Here is a 15,265-nt window from a genome sequence, read left to right as displayed (position 1 = left end):
AGGAACAGAAGAAGGAACAGTCCCCAATGGCCTGCCCTCAGTGATTTAATTCTCCAAATGCCCACCTGTCTATCATTATCACCTAATCATCCTTGCAAACTATTAATCCATCAAATTAATCCACTGATAATGTTAAAGTCCTCATGATTCAATTTAATCATGATTCAATGATTACTACCTCTGAACATCTGCTGCATTGCCTTTAACCCATGAGCCTTTGGGGCATTGCAGATCTAAATCATAACACACATTAACAATCACAACATGCCCAAATTTAGTTTTGTAATTCTGAATCATAATCATCAGTAACTAAATGGAAAAGCAAAATAGTATGTTCTCAAAAGCACAGCAGGACAACAAAGCCCTTTCGATTTAAAAATATGTACCACTTATGCTGAATGTAAATCTATTAAAATTTATTATTTTCCAAATTCAACATACTTAAGCCATCATCCATGCAGTAGTTCTAATATCTAAGCAGCATTAACTCTTTTAATGCTGATAAGGATTCATATGCTCAATTATATGTTATCAGTCCTTAATGTTTACAATCTAAAGACTGACTTTTTCCTTACTATTATCACTTTAGATATCTTCAGCAAGTGAAGCTTGCTTTTCCCTACCTACCTACAAATAATATTTTCCCCTACCAATCACTTAAAGACTATCTTATTTAATCCAATATCATTCTGAGAGTACCTCTACTAATGAAAGGAAGAAAACAGATAATTCATATAACTTAATGATCTAGTCAAATTTTAACCCTCATCTGTCAACTCCAAAGCCTTTACTTTTTCCACTATAACACAATGCCTTCCAACTTTCAGCATGGGTAATTTTTCATAATCCTTAATAATTATCATAGTAGTATGCTACAACTGAACTAAAATCATGCCTGTTTTTGTCTTAACCAGATGATGACTAGACTGACTGAATGATTCTGGCGATCAAACCTGGAGCTTTGTGTATGCTAGGCAAGTGCTCCACCACTGAACTATATCCCCAGCCTCACGACTGGTTTTAAATAGAAACTCTGGAACTGATTTAGCCTACATATTAAAAACAAACAGAAAACCATACCAAACTGAACAAAAACAAAAACACAACAGGTTGCAGAACTACTCTTTCTTTAGAAGATAATTACAAGGATAACTTTGTTTTGAATATTTTATTAGAACATTTCCACTGGGAAATAATCTGGGCAGTAAAACAAAATGAATCCAAATGTATATATATATATATATTCCCCCCCCCCCTTTGGATACTATAAGATGAAGTATAATATACTTACAGAAGAATATACTGATCAAGAGTGTTCAGCTCAATGAATTGCCACAAAGACATACATTACCAGCACCCTAAAAGACTCCCTTACCACAATCCCCCTCCTCAAAGTCAATACTATCCTAATTTCTAATAGTTTTATGATCACCAGTATTTATTCTTTCCTGCAACTTTTTTTTTAACCTTTCCACTAGATTTTCATTTTAAACTGTTAAAAAGCACTCCAGTTAATATGACTACAATTATTAAGCTATCCTTTATGAACTCATTTTTGGAGCAGTGATGACATGTATATTTTGAACATAGCAGATTTCTGAAGAACTATGAATGAATCTAGAACTGGTCAACAAAGAGAAAACAGGCAGACTCAGAACAAGTGACCTGCACATGCAACATACCTCTTTTGCAATAGGTGGGTAATACCTGAGTATACATTCTGACCCCTGGATTTTTTTTTTTTTTTTTGCATTAAAGAAAAAAAATCTAATGCATTTTATGATAAAAATAACATAACAATATCAGTATTACTAAAATATATGGTCTCTTTAATCTACTGACCAGAGTTTAATAACATTTTCATTAACTTCTGGGTTTTTTTGTGCAGACTGACTATATCCCTGCCCTTTTTTCACTCTTTACTTTTAGACAGGGCCTCCCAAAACCACCAAGACTGTCCTAAAACTTAACAATCCTCCTTCAGCCTCCTAAATTACTGAAATTACACACATGCCACCATTCCCCAGATTTGTTCATCTTTATGGAATATGCTTTATTGAATTTCCAGAAAATAACGTTACAATGAATTTTAATAGCAAATTCTTTTAAAATATTGCTGCAAGTAGCCAGGCCTGGTGGTGCACAACTGTAATCCCAGTAGCTCAGGAGGCCGAGGCAGAAGGATTGTGAGTTCAAAACCAGACTCAGCAACTCAGCGAGGCCCTAAGCAACTCGACAATTAAGCGCCCCTGGGTTCAATTCCTGATACCAAAAAAATGCTCTAAGAAAAGGAGGAAGAGGAAGGGGAAAAAAGAACAGCTCATTGTTCCACTTTAGAATTATTTCTAGACTATTATTGCAGACAAAATTTCATTCTGGAGAATTTAAAAGAATGAAGAAATTGCTACAGAACTCCAAGTGCAGAAGCTTACAGCTACAATATATATTATTTATACTGCATTATTTTTATCTTTGCATAAAGTGGTTTGGGAACAGGAATATGAATTGCAGAAGATGACGGTTTTGCTAATTTCCAAGTAGCTGCGCCTGTAAGAAACTTAAGGATCTGTTGCTAATATATCAGAATATAAAACACTTCTTCCAAATGGTGTAATGATAATCTTCTAGGGATTAAATTCATGCTTCGGTTTGTACAGTGTGTTCAGGGAAGTGGGACTAAAAGGGCAAACTAAGTCTAACTGCTGTGGGATACACAACAAACATAAATCTACTCGTATTATTCTTCATTCTTTGGCAAAAATAGGAATCATGGTTTTTCTTCCACCAAAAAATTATGAACAGGGCTGGGGTTGTAGCTCAGTGGCAGAGCACTAGCCTAGCATGTGTGAGGCATTGGGTTCGATTCCCAGCACCTCATCTAAATAAATAAAAGTAAATTGACAACTAAAAAAATTTTTTTTTTAAAAATGAATAGCTTGTCCCACTCTTAACCCAACTCTAAGCCTTTCCCCATTTCTCTACACATTCATGTGAATTCCCTCAGAAGGCCTTCTCTAATACCTTATCTAAAACTGATACCCTAATCCCAACCCCTCTTCATCCAACATGCTATGATGCTATGTTTTACTTATTTTGTTATAGTATATACCAGCTATTACTAAATTCCATAAAGACATGGATTTTTTTTTGTTTCTATCTCTAACCATTTTTGAGTCATTCTATGTGCCAAGGGCTATTTCTAAGTATTGTTCATCGATTATCTAACTTAATCCTCAAAATGACTCTGTTAGATACCATTATTAGATTAGAGCTCAAGAAATTGAAGCATGGATGTTAGTGCTAATCACATGGTAATTAAACTTATCCCATTATTAAATTTGTAATTCCTTCTGTAATTTTTATTTCTTTGGTGAAACCATTTTTAGACAACCTGACATATCTGGTAATCATCTCAGATTCCATCCTCTTCTACCCCCATTTAAATATTAACTCTTGCATCTATAGCTTATCCCTATTTCTCTGGTTGAACTCTTATTTGCTCATTTATTTAAAAAAAAAAAAAAAACTTATTGAGCATCTACTATGTGCCAGACAGTGCCCTAGGAACTCAGGATACAGCCCTGATGATCTGGACCACACAGTAACCTCTTAACTGAGCTTTTAGTCCAGCCTACTTCTTGACTTCCTCCATCCTCATCATAATTGCCAGTCATTTAACTATGTAATATTATTTTACGACAAACAACTCAATGTACATAAAGAGCAAAAGATTTGAAAAGACATTTCACAGAAGACGATATCTAAATGGTCCATAAGTATACAAGATGTTGTATGAAGAGTTATTATAAGGTAAAATTTTATTTTAACACTATGAGTACAATGAATTAATGTTTAGTCAATTACCAGGGGAACAGGTACTATTTAACATTCAGTGATGCTTAGGGTTGGGGGTATAGCTCAGTGGTAGAACAAACGCTTAGCACATATAAGAACCTGGGCTTAATACCTAGCACCAAGGAAAAAAATTCAACAATGCCTTCAAAAGAATATTATCTGTACTAGGCTTTGTAAAATTCAAAGTTGTTATTATTATTATTTACTATTTTAGTTGTAAATGGACACAATATCTTTATTTTATTTATTTTTTTGTGGTGTTGAAGATCGAACCTAGTGCCTCACACATGCCAGGCAAATGCTCTACCACTGAGCAAAAAACACCAGCCCCTAAACTATTCTTATATGCATTTAAAAAAGATTTCTTCATTTTTTATTCTAAGAATTTCCTTATTTCAAAAACCATCAAATGCATGTCTAGCATGTATAAAGCTATGGGTCCAATCCCCAGATCCCCCACTACACACACACACACACACACACATCCTTATAATATAATCTATAGAAGCTACAGGGACAGGTTAAGTAAGTATATTATTCTTAATCTTTAGAAAATTAGAATCTAAGATGAGAAAATTTATCTTAGTTAATTTCTGTCTATAATTCTGTTATGATGATAAAATATTTTCCCTTCAGATGTAATTCTTTTTAGGCTACAAAAATAATTTCCATTACTAATATAAATTGGCTTAGTTATAGGAGTAGGCTTTCATCAACTCTAAACATACACAGTAAAATGACATTTTTGTGCCCAGCCAGACTGCGGCAATTTCCCCCATGAAACTGACTCAAATAATGGATCAATTCAAAAAACCCACAATATGCCAGGTGCAGTGGTACATGCCTATAATCCCAGCAATATGGGAGACTAGTCAGGAGGACCGAAAGTTCAAGGTCAACCTCAGCAACTTAGTAAGATACTGTCTCAAAATAAAAAAGGGGGATGTAGTTCATTGGTTAAGTACCCCTAGGTTCAATTACCAGTACTAAAACAAACAAAACCCACAACTTGACTTCTTAAAAAATGATTTATTTTTTTATTTTGGTGTTGAGGTGTGTGTGGGGGGGTGTGGGGGGATTAAACCCAGGGGCACTTAACCATTGAGTCACACCCCTAACCCTTTTTTTGTATTTTATTTAGAGACAGGGTCTCAAGTGAGTTGCTTAGTATCTCACTAAATTTCTGAGGCTGGCTTTGAACTCTTGATCCTACTGCCTCAGCCTCCCAAGCTTCTGGGATAACAGGCATTATTTTTTTTTAATAAATTTAATTTAATGATAGGCTAGATTTAAGCAGAGTGACAGTTTTAATCAAAACAGATGAGGCCCGGGGATACAGTTCAGTTGGTAGAGTGCCTGCCTTGTGTGCACAAGGCCCTTGGTTCAATCCCCATGAAAGAAGAAAAGAAAAGAAAGGAAAGGAAAGGAAGGAAGGAAGGAAGGAAGGAAGGAAGAAAGAAAGAAAAAGGCAAACTGCTCTCAATTAGGTATTTAGTATAAAAATTCACATATGGGGCTGGGGTTGTGGCTCAGTGGTAGAACACCTGCCTCACACACATGAGGCACTGGGTCCAATCCTCAGCACCACATAAAAATTATGTCCATCTACAACTAAAAAAAAAAATAAATTAAATTCACATATACAATAAGGATTTTAAAAGCAGTAATTACAGGGAAAGCATTTCAAAATGAAGATTAAAATTTAGGTGTCTTAAAAGTATAGTACTTACATATGAAAGACTACTATGTTTTTTTCCCCTCTGTGATACTGGGAATTGAACCCAGGGGGGTATTCTACCACTGAGCTACATCCCCAGACCTTTTTATGTTTTAGTTTAAGACAAGGTCTCACTAAGTTGGTCAAACTGGTTTTGAACTTGCCTCAGCCTCCCAAATTGCTGGGACTACTACTACAGAATGTCCTCACAAAAAAGGCTTTGTCAGCAAGTATAACTAGTACAGAGAGGGTAAAATCAATATACAGTGTAGCCACCTTTACCAAAAGACTAAGTACAAATATAATTTATCTGAAAAGTAAAAGAGACTGATATAAGGCGTGCACACGTGTATGTGCATGTGAGAGAGACAGAAAGACAGAGATACACACTGGAGATTGAACCCAGGAGTGAGAGACAGACACTGGGGACTGAAGGGGGCGGGAGGGAGAGGGAGAGGGAGACACACACACACACACACACACACACACACTGGGGATTGAACCCAAGAGAGAAAGAGAGAGAGAGACACTGGTGATTGAACCCAGGAGAACACTGGACTACACTAACCCCCATATCTTTCTTTCTTCCTTTATCTCTTTTTCTTTCTGCAGACAGGTTCTTTCTATGTTGCTCAGGCTGGTCTTGAAGACTAGAATCATCCTCACGCCTCATACCTGACAGCATAATATTTTAAATTACAAAGTATATAATTAGTCCCAAATAACCTCTTCAAAGGTGCTTATAACTTCTAAAAGCAACCCAGTGGCAATCCCAAGAGAAAACCAGAAAAAGGAGATCCAGATTTTAATCCCAACTCTGCCATTTATTGGTTCTGAGACCTATATATCTTCCCTAAATATTCAAAATGTTTAGAGAAAAATACAAAAGAAAAAGATAGCTCCAGATTTTAGGGACAAAGAAGAATGGAATAAAAGATGTTACGAAGAGAAACATGAAAAACCTTACTATTAGGATTAGAAAGTACCAAAAATACAGGCTTAAGGAAAAAATGTAAATTATTTAAGTTCCTCAGAGTGAAGATAAATAAAGAACTAAACCTTGAACATGTAAGTGCTTTTCAATGTGCAGCCATTTACCATGTGTGTTTATTAAGCCCTTGAAATGTGCTGGTGAGACTGCGGACTAAATTAAACGTTATTTAATTAAAATGTAAATTTATCCAAACATCAGACTATTATTCAGTGGTAAGACGAAATGAGCTTTCAAGTCATGAAAAGATATGAAAGAACCTTAAACACATTTCACTAAGTGAAAGAAACCATTATGAAAAAGCTACATACTGTATGACTTCAAGCATGTGACATTCAAGAGGCAAAACTATGGAAACAGTAAAAAGATCAGTGTTCACCAGGGGTTTAGAGGGAGATGAAAGAGATAAAGAAAAAATGAAACACAAGGCATTTTTAAGGCAGTGAAACTGTTCTTCAAGACTCTACAATAGAGTGGACACATAACATCAGCCATATGACAAAACTCACAGAATTGTACAATGACACAAGCATGAAACCTAACGTAAACCATGGGTTTTATTTGTTTTAACCCAAGGGTGCTCTAATACTGTACTGTATCCCCAGACCTTTAAATTTATTTTTATATTTTAGACAGGGTCTTGTTAATGTGCCCAGGCTGGTCTAGAACTTGCAATCCTCCTGCATCAGCCTTCCAGAGTAGCTAACCTAATATCTGTAGTTAACTGTGGTTAATAATGGTTCATCAAGTTTAACAAATGCATTACAAGAAATGCACTATACAAATACAAAATGCCAACACAGGAAACTTTGAGAGAATTCTACTTTTTATACAATTTTTCTATAAACCCAGAACTTAAATAATACATGCAGCCAGCAGCTGGTATTGAACAGCACAGGCAAATGTAAAAATGAAAGATTGAGGGCTGGGGTTGTGGCTCAGCGGTAGAGCGCTTGCCTGACAAGTGTGAGGTCCTGGGTTCAATCCTCAGCACACATATAAATAAATAGATAAATAAATAAATAAATAAATAAATAAATAAGAGATCCACTGACAACTAAAAAATATTTTTTAAAAAATGAAAGATTGGGCTGGGGATGTGGCTCAAGCGGTAGCGCGCTCGCCTGGCATGCGTGCGGCCCAGGTTCAATCCTCAGCACCACATACAAACAAAGATGGGTATGCCGAAAACTAAAAAAAAAATAAATAAATATTAAAAAATTCTCTCTCTCTCTCTCTCTTAAAAAAAATCTTTAAAAAAAAATGAAAGATTGATATGGGAAGAAAATGAGAATGGTAATATTAAGAATTATTTCAGGAATGGGGCTGGGTTTTTAGCTCAGCAGTACAGCGCTTGCCTCACACATGCAAGGCACTGGGTTCGATCCTCAGCACCACATAAAAATAAATAAAGATATTGGTCCATCTAAAACTAAAAAATAATAATTTTTTTAAAAAAAGAATTATTTCAGGAAGAGGGTAGAACAAGGTGGATGAACATGATCAATGCATGATATGCAATATCAGTGAATCCCATAAATGTGTACAATTAATGTTTTAATAATTACTTTAAAAAATACTTTATTTCTGACTGCCACTGCCACTACATGTACAGTTAATTCTAAATTACACAGTTTTTATGTTGCTTTAATATTAAAATATTATACAACTTTTTCAAACATTTTAAATAAAAACCTTTCTAAAATTACTTTTGTAAACAGAACTTAAAGAACATAAAATGTATTAAATGGATACTAGTTATTAGGTACGACAATAAAAATATATATTATATCATTTAAATTTCCAAAAAACCTTTAAAAAAAGATATTACCATTTCTGTTTTTAGGAATGAGGAATTATAAAGTCTGAAGCAGAGCCCCTGCCTAGCATGCATGAGGCTTAAGTTCACTCCCTAGAACTGCAAAAAAATAAAAACTCAAAATGCTACTGACGCAAATATGAAAGCACAGAAATTCAAATATTATAGACTTGATCTTTTCCTAGAAAAAAATTTACTGAGTTGTGAATATTTTTGTAAAAAGGAGAGAAAGATTAGTTTCAAAATTTAAATCCTTATTTTGGACTAGACAGAGGGGAGTGAAAACAGGGGAGGGGACGTGGGGGAATGACAGTAGAATGAATTGGACAATGTACCCTATGTGCATATATGATTACATGACCTGTGTAACTCTACATCATGTACAACCAGACAAATGAGAAGTTATACTCCATTTATATATGATTTGTCAAAATGCATTCTATTGCCAAGTATATCTAAGTAGAACAAATTTTTTTAAAAAATTAAATTCTTCCGTTTAGATATCTCCACTACAAATCTTTACTAATAACAAGAAATGTATTTTTCACTGTTCATCATACATTTCAAGATTTCAATTAATTAGAAGTATTATTTTGAATTAAAGATATTAGTCCATTTTAATTATTCTTTTTTTTTTTTTTTTAAAGTGTTACAAACCAATTGCCTCCATAATCATCTCAAGAATAGGATCAAGACTAAGGTTTCTAGAATTTATTCAAAACACCAGTTGTGGTGGCACAGACTTGTAGCCCCAGCTACTCAGGAGGCTGAGGAAACAGGAGGATCAATTGAGGAGCTCACGAGTTGGAGACCAGCCCAAAAATTATTCAACAATAAATTAATAAACGTCATGTCAGGCAAATCATAACTCTAGTGTTCTCAAAGATTAACTGAGTAGTTATAAAGTTGGAGTCAAAGATATGAAAGTATTTCAATCTAATTCTAAAAGTCTAATTCTAATGGTAACCTCAAGTAATGTATTTCAATTTCTTCTGTATATTAAGAAAAACTAAAAGGCAAACATGTTCTAGATAAGAGATTAAATAAGTATCAATTGCTCACATTTGTATAGAACATTAAATTTTAGTTAATTTCCACAACTCAATGAAGAAATACAAATGAGTTTAAGAAACTAAACTCTTTTGATTAAAGCTAAAACCAAAAACAGCTGTGACTCTCAACTGTTTCTTCCATATTGAGCTCCTGACAGCATGTTTATGGTATCTAAAGAAGGGATGCAAAGAATGAGCAACCCTACATGCATGATTATTCCTAGCAAGCACACCCCAAAGGTTTTTTGTTGTCATTGTTGTTATTGTTTGTTTTTGGCAATTTCACTTGTACATAGTCTCTTCCTCAATCTTGTTTGAATTTAATTTCATTTAAATCCACAGAAATAGAAAGCAGAATAATGATTGCTAGGGATTAGCAATTGCTAGGGGAATTTGGGGGTGATGAATTAAAAGTGGTAGTTGCACAACACTGTAAATATACTAAATGCCACTAACTGTTCACTTTGAAATGGTTAATTTTATGTAATGTGATTTTTTTCCCCCTCAGTAAAAAATTGTATGTTAATACATAGATAAAACTGACTCCCTGAAAAATCTTTACTTCTTTAAAAACACTGCTGAGCTGGGCGTAGTGGTGCATGCCTGTAATTCCAGCGACTGGCTGGAGGTAGGAGGATCCTGAGTTCAAAGACAGCCTCAGAAACTTAGGGAGGCACTTGCAAATTAGGGATACCCTGTCTCTAAATAAAATATAAAAAAAGGGCTAGGGATGTGGCTTGATGGTTAAGCACCCAAGTTCAATTCCCATACCAAAAACAAACAAGCAGAAAAAAAAAAAAAAACACTGCTACTATATCCTAATGTTATTTGGATCTTAAGAGATTTTTAGATAAAAATGATTACAAGTTAAATTATTATTATATATGCACAGTAATAATCACTGAGGGGCATAACCAATGCCAGGAAAACATTATGAATTAATAATTAGTTTCTCACCTAGTATACAGAAAGCAAACAAAAATATTACATAAGAAGTAAACAGGCACAAGTCTAACTAACAATGGATTAAAAATAAATATACTGAAGCTAATTGTCTTGGGTACATAGGGAAACATTGCTGAAGATTGGTAAACCTCACACTTGAAAATATTAGAAATATAATAAATACTTAGAGGGGCTGGAGTTGTAGCTCAGAGATAGAGCACTTGCCTAGCATGTGTGAGGCACTGAGTTAGATCCTCAGCACCATGTAAAAATAAATAAAATAAAGGTATTGTGTTCATCTACAACTAAAAATATATGTTAAAAAAAGAAATACTTAGAGAAACTCTGGACTCATAAAAATTCCTTTGTGTAAATGCCTATAACTTCCAAGGCCTGTCCAAATCCACTCTAGACTCCTTGATTAAGTAAAAGAAAAGGGGATCTTAAAATGGATCCCAGAGAAAACAGGCTCATTTTAAAATTTGACTATTTTGTTATACAGGTCAATCTGAGAAGTTAAGTCCTCTGAATCAAATTCTAAAGAATACCTAACCCCTGAGCATAGACAGGGCCAAAGCTAAACCAGGTCAGAATACTGTGCCAAGGAACATCCTGATCTGAGGTGTTCCTCTAACAGGGATCATTTATCAGTTTTCATTTTGTTGGACGCTGACTGCTTTCAAGATATATGCAAAAGAGACTGACTAGACCCATCAAACTCCATATCAAATCCTAAGATATAAAGAAAAAATAAAATCCTTCAGAATTCTAAATGCCTAAAAAAAAAAATTTAGAAATGAATAATTATAAATATTAGCTGACCAAACTTTAACAGTATTGAATGTTATTAATTTTTAAATTTTCACAAAATATTTTAAAGGTACCATTTAGGAACTATTTACATAACAAGTTAAAACCATGAAACAATCACAGCAAGGTCACAAATCTGTCCTATATAAACGATATAAATTTCTATATTTCATAGCATTCAGATCTAATAAAAACAAAAGCAAGTGTTACTTTGTGGTTTGCAAGACTGAACAATTTCTTCACCATATAAGTGAATATTTGGCAGGGTACAAATAATATTAAAAAGGAAATTAGAGGTAAGGGCAAGTACAGTATTACAAAACTGTTCACAGTTAAAAAAAAAACAAAAACTGTCATCACAGAAGATGCTTCAAGGTTTTTTTGTTTTGTTTTGTTTTGCAGTACTTGGGACTGATCCCAGGGGCATGTTACCATGAAGCTGCATTCCCAGCCCTTTTTATTTTGAGATAGTCTCCCTAAATTGCCCCACTAGCCTCAAACCTGTGATCCTCGTCCTGCTTCAACCTTCTGGAGTTGCTGGGATTACAGGTGAGCACCACTGTGCCCAAGTTGCTTCAAAGTTTAATAGTGACACATGGTGACAGCAGTAAAGCAGCTGGGACATAAATCCCAGGTCTGAGTCAGCTCTTTTATCTAGTAATTATGTGACTTTTTTGCTAATTATTTAGCTTTTCCAGCCTCAGAGTCTACACCAGTAAAATATCTCAGGTGGCAGGATCCCAAATTCAAAGCAGCCTCAACAACTTACAGAAGCCCTGAGCAACCCAGGAGACCCTGTCTCAAAATAAAAAATAGACAAAACAGAAAGAGCTGGTATATGGCTCAGCGGTTAAACATCCCTGGTACCAAAATAACCCACCAATACTGTAGCATAACTAGAAGGATTAAATGAGACGTTTTTACTCACTCAAAAAATATGCTCTGAAAAAATGTAATTTTATTTTATCTGAAATTTCCTTTTCCAATCTCTTCAAATGAATCAAACATATGTTAATTATAATTCTTAAAATATGGTTCCAAAATAAAAGAAATGTTTAAATATTACTGGAGAAAATATGAACTAAAATGAGACCCACTGAACTTGAAGATATGACAATAGAGGAATCACAAATCATATAACAGGTTTTTCTGGCATTGGGGATTAAACCCAGGGGCCCTTCACCACTAAGCTACATCCATGGTCCTTTTTATTTTTTATTGTCTTTGTGTGTGTGTGTGTGTGTGTGTGTTGCTGAAAATTGACCTGAGGGACTCCTGCATGCCAAGCAAGCACTCTACATCCTCAGCAGGTCCTTTTTATTCTGAGACAGGATCTTGCTAAGTTGCTTAGGGCCTTGATAAATTACTGAGGCTGGCCTCGAATTTATAATCCTCCTGCCTCAGCCTCTAGAGTCATTAGGATTACAGGTGCAGGCCACCTCCATGGGCTCTCATGATAGTTTTGACAGATAAATAAACAATTCCCTAAAAAACTTCTCAATATTAAACAGAAAATAGGGACCCAGACTGAACCCAAAAATTACTGGCTCATTATTCAATTTCAAATAGAAAATTTTCCCACTTAAAAAATCTTTGTTTCAGGAAAATGTTATCAAATGATGTAAATAAATCCATGATACAACATAATGAGGTTTTTTTTTTTTTCCCCACAACCAAGCACACTGAATACTTGAAAATTACAAACTCACAAATCAGTACAATTGTTCTAATAGACTTTGGGGCACAAATAAATTTAAGCATCCCTATAATATAGACTTTACTTGGACTCTATGGGCTGAGGGGAAAAAGTGTTCTTTCTGAATTACTTATTCCCAAAAAAGTCACATTAGCAGGAGCCATGTGAAAGCTGAACATCCACAACATTATTTATGGTAGGCATAAAATGAACATTCTTTCACTCCAAATCCTAAACAACTTAGGTTAGCCTCCATGTTCACTCAATTGCTAGTGTATTCACCACCAATTTTGGTGGAAGAACTAAGAACTAGAATAGTGTTACTTATTAAACTTCACATAACCCGACAATGCTTTCGATTATTGCAAACAGGAACCCATCCTTATCAGAAATTTACCCTTAAAATAGATCAAAGATAGTAACTGGTATCTTGTCTGCCCAAATCAATCTTTCTCTCTAGAATATGAATAAATCCCTTAGATGAACCCTACAATTGAAAGTTAAAAAACAGTGGAAAGCAATGTTCTTGGATATATCCAAGCAATTTTAATATCAATTTCTGTGCACGAAGTTACAATCTGGAAGAGAAATAACTTAGATCTTTTCTTTCTTCTTCACTTGGAAATTAATGTGCTAAATGCCTTGAAAACTTAAGTTTAGGAAAATTAGTGGCTAACTTTGAAGGCTGAGACACTACTACAGTACAGAGGAGCAAACAGAATGGAAGAGCTGTCTGTCTCCTTCAGCGTAAACACAACAGAACCATAGCTGTTTCTAATATTTGAAAAGTATTGGTAAAAGTTTTGAAATCTTACAAAATGTGCTTTTGATATTTCAAAGCCAAGAGGCAAAAGTTGGCCTTTTGAATAATTTTAGGACAAAATTAGGAAAAGGCGAGATTAGAACACCAGACAGGACCCCAGAAGCACCTCTCAGGGCTGAAGAAGTGCTTCCTGAAGTCCATTTTATGCTGCTTAATGCTCCTTCGGCGGCACGTTAATAATTCAAAACGGCTCGTCTGGATAAAAGTTCTATCCCAACATTACAATTTGCGCGTTGCCAGTCAGTGGCTTTGTCTGAGTTTCTTGGGCTGTTCCGGGTTCTCAAGAGGTATCGCTGCCTGCTCCACAGGGCCCTAGTCTCCGGTCGCCATCCCCCGGGACGCGCGGCACAACCGCTGCCGGGAGCCGCCGCTCCGGGCGGTCTGCAGAGGGACACCCTCCACCCCGGCTACAGCCACTCGGCTGCGGTGGTGGTGGCACTTGGGCCGCTTTTTGTTTTTTCCTGAAGACACCTGCACACGCAATTTCCCCTCGCCGACAGGAGAAGGAAGACTGGGCCGTCGTCCCGGAGCCCGGGGAAAAGGACCCCGCGGGCCTCGGCGGCCAGCGGAGCGGCCTGCCCGCTGCCGCCCCGCCCGCCGCCGCCCGCCCCGCGGCACTCGCTGCGCGCCCCCGGCCCGGCGCCCCCGCCCCGGCTCGCGCGGCGGCCTGAGGCCTGCGGACGCCGGCTGCGGACGGGCCCGGCCGCCGGCGGCGCAGGGCGGGACGAACCTCCGCCGCCGCCCATTGTTCCCCGCCGCGGCCGCCGCTCGCTCACCGCGCTGGTCCGAGCAGCAGCTCCTCTCAGCTCCGCGTCCCCGCGGCCGTCGCCACCGCCGCGGCAGCCGCCGCCGCCGCCGCTGCTACCATCGACGCTGACTCTGTCCCAGGCCGCCGGGCCTCGGCCGCTGCCGCCAGCGCCGCCTCCAGCCCCCCACCTGCTGCTGCCGAGGCCGCTCCTGCAGCAGGGGCCATCTTGTAGGTCGGCCTCCTCTTCCTCCTCCGCGTCCTCCGCCGCCCCGCCGCTCGTTGTCCTCGTTCCCTTCCTCTTCCTCAGACTCCGGCCCGCCCCGGAGACAGGGGCGTGGCCCGGAGAGGCTCCGCCCCCGGGGCGGGGCGGGCGGTGGAGTCGCCCGCGCGCGGCCGGGCGGGGGTGCTGCGAGCGCCCTCGGGCCGGGACGAGTGGAGGTGGGTTGCTCGGCGGCGCCCGCGTCCCGGCTGCGGTCCCACGCTCTAGGAGTGGGCCATCCCTTCCACGTCTCCCCCACGTGTGCTTTCCCCTCTACCCTCTGTCCAGGCTCCCCGCCACACCGGCTATGCCCTTTCGCCACCCCGCTCCTAACGTCCCCAAAGAGTTGCGCCTCCCCCGCAGGGAACCACCCAGAGGCCAGGCCAGTCGCTGCTCGGAAACGTCTTTGGAGCAACATGAACAATAAGAACTATAAGGGGTGGGAAGGGACAGCTTCCGCCTGGAAGAGCTCCTGCATCTGGACGCTAACCTGTGACTGCAAAGTTTCTTGCTCCTTATGAAAAGGATGTTGTCTGGGTTTGAGAATGGG

General features: G+C 37.9%; 1 protein-coding gene across 1 annotated transcript in view; it reads right to left on the bottom strand.

Annotated features, from left to right (window-relative positions):
- Window positions 1-15,030, bottom strand: part of Rc3h1 (ring finger and CCCH-type domains 1) — an 83,278-nt gene extending 68,248 nt beyond the window's left edge. Inside the window, exon 1 of the mRNA XM_027935033.2 lies at window positions 14,485-15,030. The gene's annotated coding sequence lies outside the window, so the exon portion shown is untranslated. The remainder of the gene's footprint in view (window positions 1-14,484) is intronic.
- Window positions 15,031-15,265: the final 235 nt, after the last annotated feature.

This window comes from Marmota flaviventris, chromosome 12 (assembly GCF_047511675.1).
Source record: "Marmota flaviventris isolate mMarFla1 chromosome 12, mMarFla1.hap1, whole genome shotgun sequence".
NCBI classification, from domain to species: Eukaryota; Metazoa; Chordata; class Mammalia; order Rodentia; family Sciuridae; genus Marmota; species Marmota flaviventris.
This window is presented reverse-complemented; position numbering and strand designations above follow the sequence as displayed.